The sequence below is a fragment of the Anopheles aquasalis genome, chromosome 3 (genome assembly GCF_943734665.1).
Source record: "Anopheles aquasalis chromosome 3, idAnoAquaMG_Q_19, whole genome shotgun sequence".
NCBI lineage: Eukaryota > Metazoa > Arthropoda > Insecta > Diptera > Culicidae > Anopheles > Anopheles aquasalis.
Window position 1 is genome coordinate 18,891,596 of NC_064878.1, and position 5,000 is coordinate 18,896,595.

Consider the following 5,000-nt stretch of genomic DNA (forward strand, 5'->3'; position numbering starts at 1 on the left):
ATGGCAGACGACGGCACCGCACACGGAGATAATTCTATAATTTTGCGCCTGAAATTATAATCAGGATTAATTTTTCATGCACAAACAATTCAGTCGCGAATGCCAAAAGGGGTGCCCACATGATTCGATTCATGTACTCGCGCGGACAATGACCGCGGGTAGAACCCTCCATTTTAGGTGAATCGGTGAACCCATCATCTTTGTCATTTCACTGATGCTCCTGATCGCCTAACGTGCGTGAGTAGCGGTCGTGTGTAAAGTTTTAATTTTTTGCGCTTTCCAAAATGCGAAAAGGGTCTGCCCTTTCCGGTGCTTTCCCTGTGGATGGATGGGTTTTTTTGTTCAATTTCCTCCGGCTCTGAACGGCTTATTATCAGAGGGTCCAGGTCGGGAGGCAGGAACGGTTGTGTTTTCTCCCCCGTTCTTTTTTCCAGCCATAATCCGCTTCTCATTTGTATTAATTACGGTTGAGTTAAGTACAATCACAAGATAGCAATCGACTCGTGACGCTCCGGTAGTCACGAGGGGCCGGTGCAGGAAGATCCGGAGAGGGAAGGCTCGAACGTTGGCGGTTGTGAGATCGGCAAATTGGCAACCCTGTTGGAAGGGTGCACAAACGCCAGTCGCTGTGACCAGTTCTCGGGCCGAAAGCAAGCATTACTAACAGGATAAAAAGCATGTTTCATAACCAGCGATAAGAGTATTTTGACGGATTATTTCGGCCAAGTTGGTTCCAAGTAGCAGTAGACCAACTAGTGAAGCTGCGAGAACGACTAAGCTAAAAAGAAACCATTTAAAAGGATGTAGAACACCGTGCTCGACGAACTTTCTATTAATTCCATCGGATTTTAGGATAGAAAACAGAAAATACTGAAACACTTCCTTAACGATTCGATTGCAGATATCCTTCCTCAGCTCTCCAATTGAATTTAACTTCCTTCGGTCGGTTGCGTCGCCTCTCTTTTGGCACTCGAGTCACAGGAAGCGCCACGTATCCAGCGGAGCGTATGGAACTATTTTAGTTGCAGATAAGACCAAGGCAAACCCCTCTTATCCGTGGGCCAAACAGTTGGCACTGAACCATGGAGACGAGGGTTCCACCAGAAGAGCCTCCAGGGGCGTTAGCATTCGTTTCATTTCCCGTTTCGCCGATCGGCAGCGGCTGATAGTGAGTGCAATGCGCAACCATTCCTTCCGGGAGCATTAAGTTCCCTCTTCCTCTTCGTCCTCTTTTCGGCGTCCGTATTCCACACACAGTTCCCTCCACGAGAAGCCAGGGAGCTGTGTACGCACCCATCGCATCGGTTGCGTTTCAGGCAAATTCATCAATTCCCAGACCGGCGTGCGCGCGAGATTGATCACTTGAAATTGAAAATCCATTTGAGAATTACTTTCGGGCATCGCACAATCGTTCGCTTTTCGCCCCTTACACCCCGGGGGGTGCCTTGGGACCTTGCCAGGGACATGGCACGAGCCAAACTCACTTCCCCCCCGTGACCTGAAACTGAAAGACAGCTTCCGGAGGAGGAGCGTACTAAGGGGATCTCTTGGATTATATCACGACGACGGGCGATAGACGAAAGGAAAAAAAAGAAACGTCATTCCGGGCTCTGGTCGCCCCGGACTCGGAGTGAGCTCAAGGTGTCGCCGCCCGTTTGATGGAAAACTTTTTCTGCTCGTCCGCCTGCCCGTCTCCTAGCAGACCCTATTTCCGGCTTCCGGTGTTACAGCGATCCGGATTACATTGACTCGCCGGTCCCGGTCTGGCATTTCGAAGGAGAGAAGAGGGAGAGGAGGGAGTGAGACACAATCCGCAAGTGCGGGTAATTCCCGTCAAGTTTTCCCCAGAGGAAAACTTGTCTTACGCTTGCCCGGCACCCAAGATGCAATCAGGGAGGCACGCCACACGGATGCTCGCCTAGCCGGACCTGGAAGATTGAGTGAACGACGAGTACATTCCAGCAGAGCTCGTTTCTGTAGCCCTAAGACCACACGCAAGCACACCACACACCGTTTGGCCAGGACATTTGAATCGTCAGTCAGTCGTCGCTGCCCACAGAAGTACTGCGTACAAACGGGAATCCGGTCCAATCCTGGCGAGGCATGGCATGGCCAGTGAAAAGCTGTGAAAAAGCGGAGAAAATTTATGAGCTTGATACCGACGAGTCAGGCACTCGCTTGCTCTTAATCTATTTTTGAAACATGGTCTTAAAGCCCTGTAGCCACCCCAGATGTAAGTGCCAAAGCACTTGCTGTCGACCGGAATGATGAATGTCTTACGAATGTGGTGACGTGCCCTCCCGCTTCGCCTTGCTTGGACCGGAGGCAGCACAGGCGAAATTGTGTTTATAGAAATCGTACTTCCGTGATGCGAGGCACACCAGAAGGGCGATGTCAGACAAATTAACGCAAGTAGCATTTGGAAAATCCGACAAACTTGCGAGCGAAAATGTGTCAAAATACATTCTACGTGAAGGTGAACAGCATTTTTACCTGTCACGCCAACACCATTACATCGCCATCCCTGGACAGAACAGAATTCATACTTACGAGCTACTTTCATCCCTCAAGGCGAATCTTGCGAGAAAAGCAAGCGGAGCTGAAATGAGAAAAGTGATTTTCACCCAAAAATAGGGCGGCAGCAGCTTCCTCTGTGCAGCTGTTACAGCAGGAGACGGGGTGAGGTATTAACGCCACTCATACAAGTAACTGCGCCTTGGCCACTGGATCCTCTCAACACACTTGCTCCAAATGAATCATTCTCCGCTTAGAGAGGGAGAAAGATCGTAGTTGAAGAAAGCACCTCCCACCATCGACAGTCTATTGCCGCTTGAATGCGACGAATATTGATGACGGAATACATTTATTCTAATAAATTAAAGATCCGATCTCCCCCGCTCCCTCTCTCTCCCTTTGATGAGCTCGATGGCGGAAGTGTTTTGGGCGGCGACGATGACGATGAGACCGGATACGTGGTGACAATTGGTGGAGTGGTGTGCGTCGCCTTAAAGGAACTTGGTACTGGCTCACGTGCTGTCATGTTAAGTAGATGTTAACACGTGTTACGCCAAGTTAATGATTTTTTATCCGCCGCGAACTCGGGGGCCGAAAACCATCGTGACCATAAATCGCCGAGTCACCGAGGGAAGTAACAGGAAGTGTTCTTCCGTGCATTGTGCAGGTTTCGGCGGGGGGAGGACAGCGAGTGTCACTGTTCTTCGATTTCAGACATGTTTTCTATTTTCGGCTTAAGCACATCAAGTTACATGTTTTTTTGTACTCAAATATCGTTTAGGTGGTCTTAAAAGTAGGAAGTATTGTGGCAAGCAGTCAGCTTAGGGCATGTTAATGTGACAAGTGCATTCAAATTCAACTCTCCTTATTCTCTCAAGAGGACCCTAACGATTCGATGATTTTGTCGACCTTTTCCAGAACGTCACTATACACTTAGAAGACCAATTCCGACAAATTCGTTTCCCTTTTTTGACGAGCGTTCCTGGAGCAATCGAGCAGACAATGTTATTGTCTATTATTGTCAACCAACAGACAGGCACAGGTCAATACACAGAGAGCGAGAACCGCCGACCGAAGTGGATAACTGAAGCGGTTCCACGGATTCAAACACTCAAGACGGCCGCTCCTCAAAAAAGATCAAAGACAAACTCCGATCGCGCGCACGTACGCACGCAACCGGAGCCTTCCGAGGCGCTTCCGATTTGCCAGGCGACGGGCGAAGAATTAGACGGTGCGAAGCGGAAATTTATTGGTCTCGGCGTCAAAGAGCCCGCTCTCTTGGACCGCTTCGACGGCACCGAGACCATAAGTTTATCACTTGTTTCGATGCGCCACAGCAACGCAGCGCGCAGTGGCAGCGGCACCTTCTTTGGCCGCTTCTTGGCCTGCGCTACGGCCTGAAGGGAAGGAAAGACTTCAAAAGCAGAGTTGTTCAGCCCTGGAGCCTAGCGCCGAAATCGGTAAAAGGGGCCGCACCGGGAACCAGGAAAGGTCGCCGAAAGGGAAGTTTGATTACGAGCCGCTGCCACAGCCACGAGAAAGAAGCAAGAATGACAAAAAGGAACGAGAACGGGGAACCAAGAACCAGTTAATTGAGGGCTGGGAGCGAGCGGACGCAAGGCGATAAACGGGAAACGTATAGAGACATCATAAAATCGACGATTTTCAATAAGTTCTACGTCTACGAGTCGGTGGCGGAAGGGCAATAATCGTGGTACCGACGTGGCGTCATAGACCTCGGCAAAAGAACAAAAGGAAACAGACCTCTGGAAAAAAAAATGGGAAGAAGCACAGCCATGCTACTCCTTGGTTCCAAAACATCGCGGCTTCGCATGGAAAAGAAGTGGAAGTGAAGAGGAAAGAAGCAAGACGGAGACGAAGAGAGAAAAGGAGTTCTTTGGCAATCACGACCGGTGCGCCGCCCGGTATACCTTAACCGTCTACAGCACTCCACGCCACCGATTTAGGATGATGATAGTCACGCCGAGCATGGATTGAGCTCCGGCCTCAAAAGCCATAGTCGAGAAAGGGTTTTTCCTATCCCCTCAGGCTGCATCCATTTACCTCCTCACGCTTCCACTCCACCAGAGCAGTCGCGCTGGTGAATTGGTCGAAATCGTGAACAATCCTCAACATCGTAATCATGTCTTTATGGGTTCTAATTGACGTCGTAAAATTTTTAATGAAAACGATCTAGGTCGGAATGAACGGGCCGTGGTCCGGGCTCCATTACCCACCGTCTTCACCGTCGCTGTGTAGAGAGAGAGAGAGAGAGAGAGAGACGCCTGGATTCCCCTAGACGGAACACGCTCCTCACGAAGGACAAAGTTTGATCTCAACCACGGCCACACGGTCGGACCTTTTGCCAATTGCACACTTACCTTTACCTTCGCACGAGAAGGCTGATGGGTGAGTAGAAAGCACTCCAGTGACTCCGGTAATAAGCAACCATTTCGCCGACACAGACTTGCCGCGACTTACCTTCA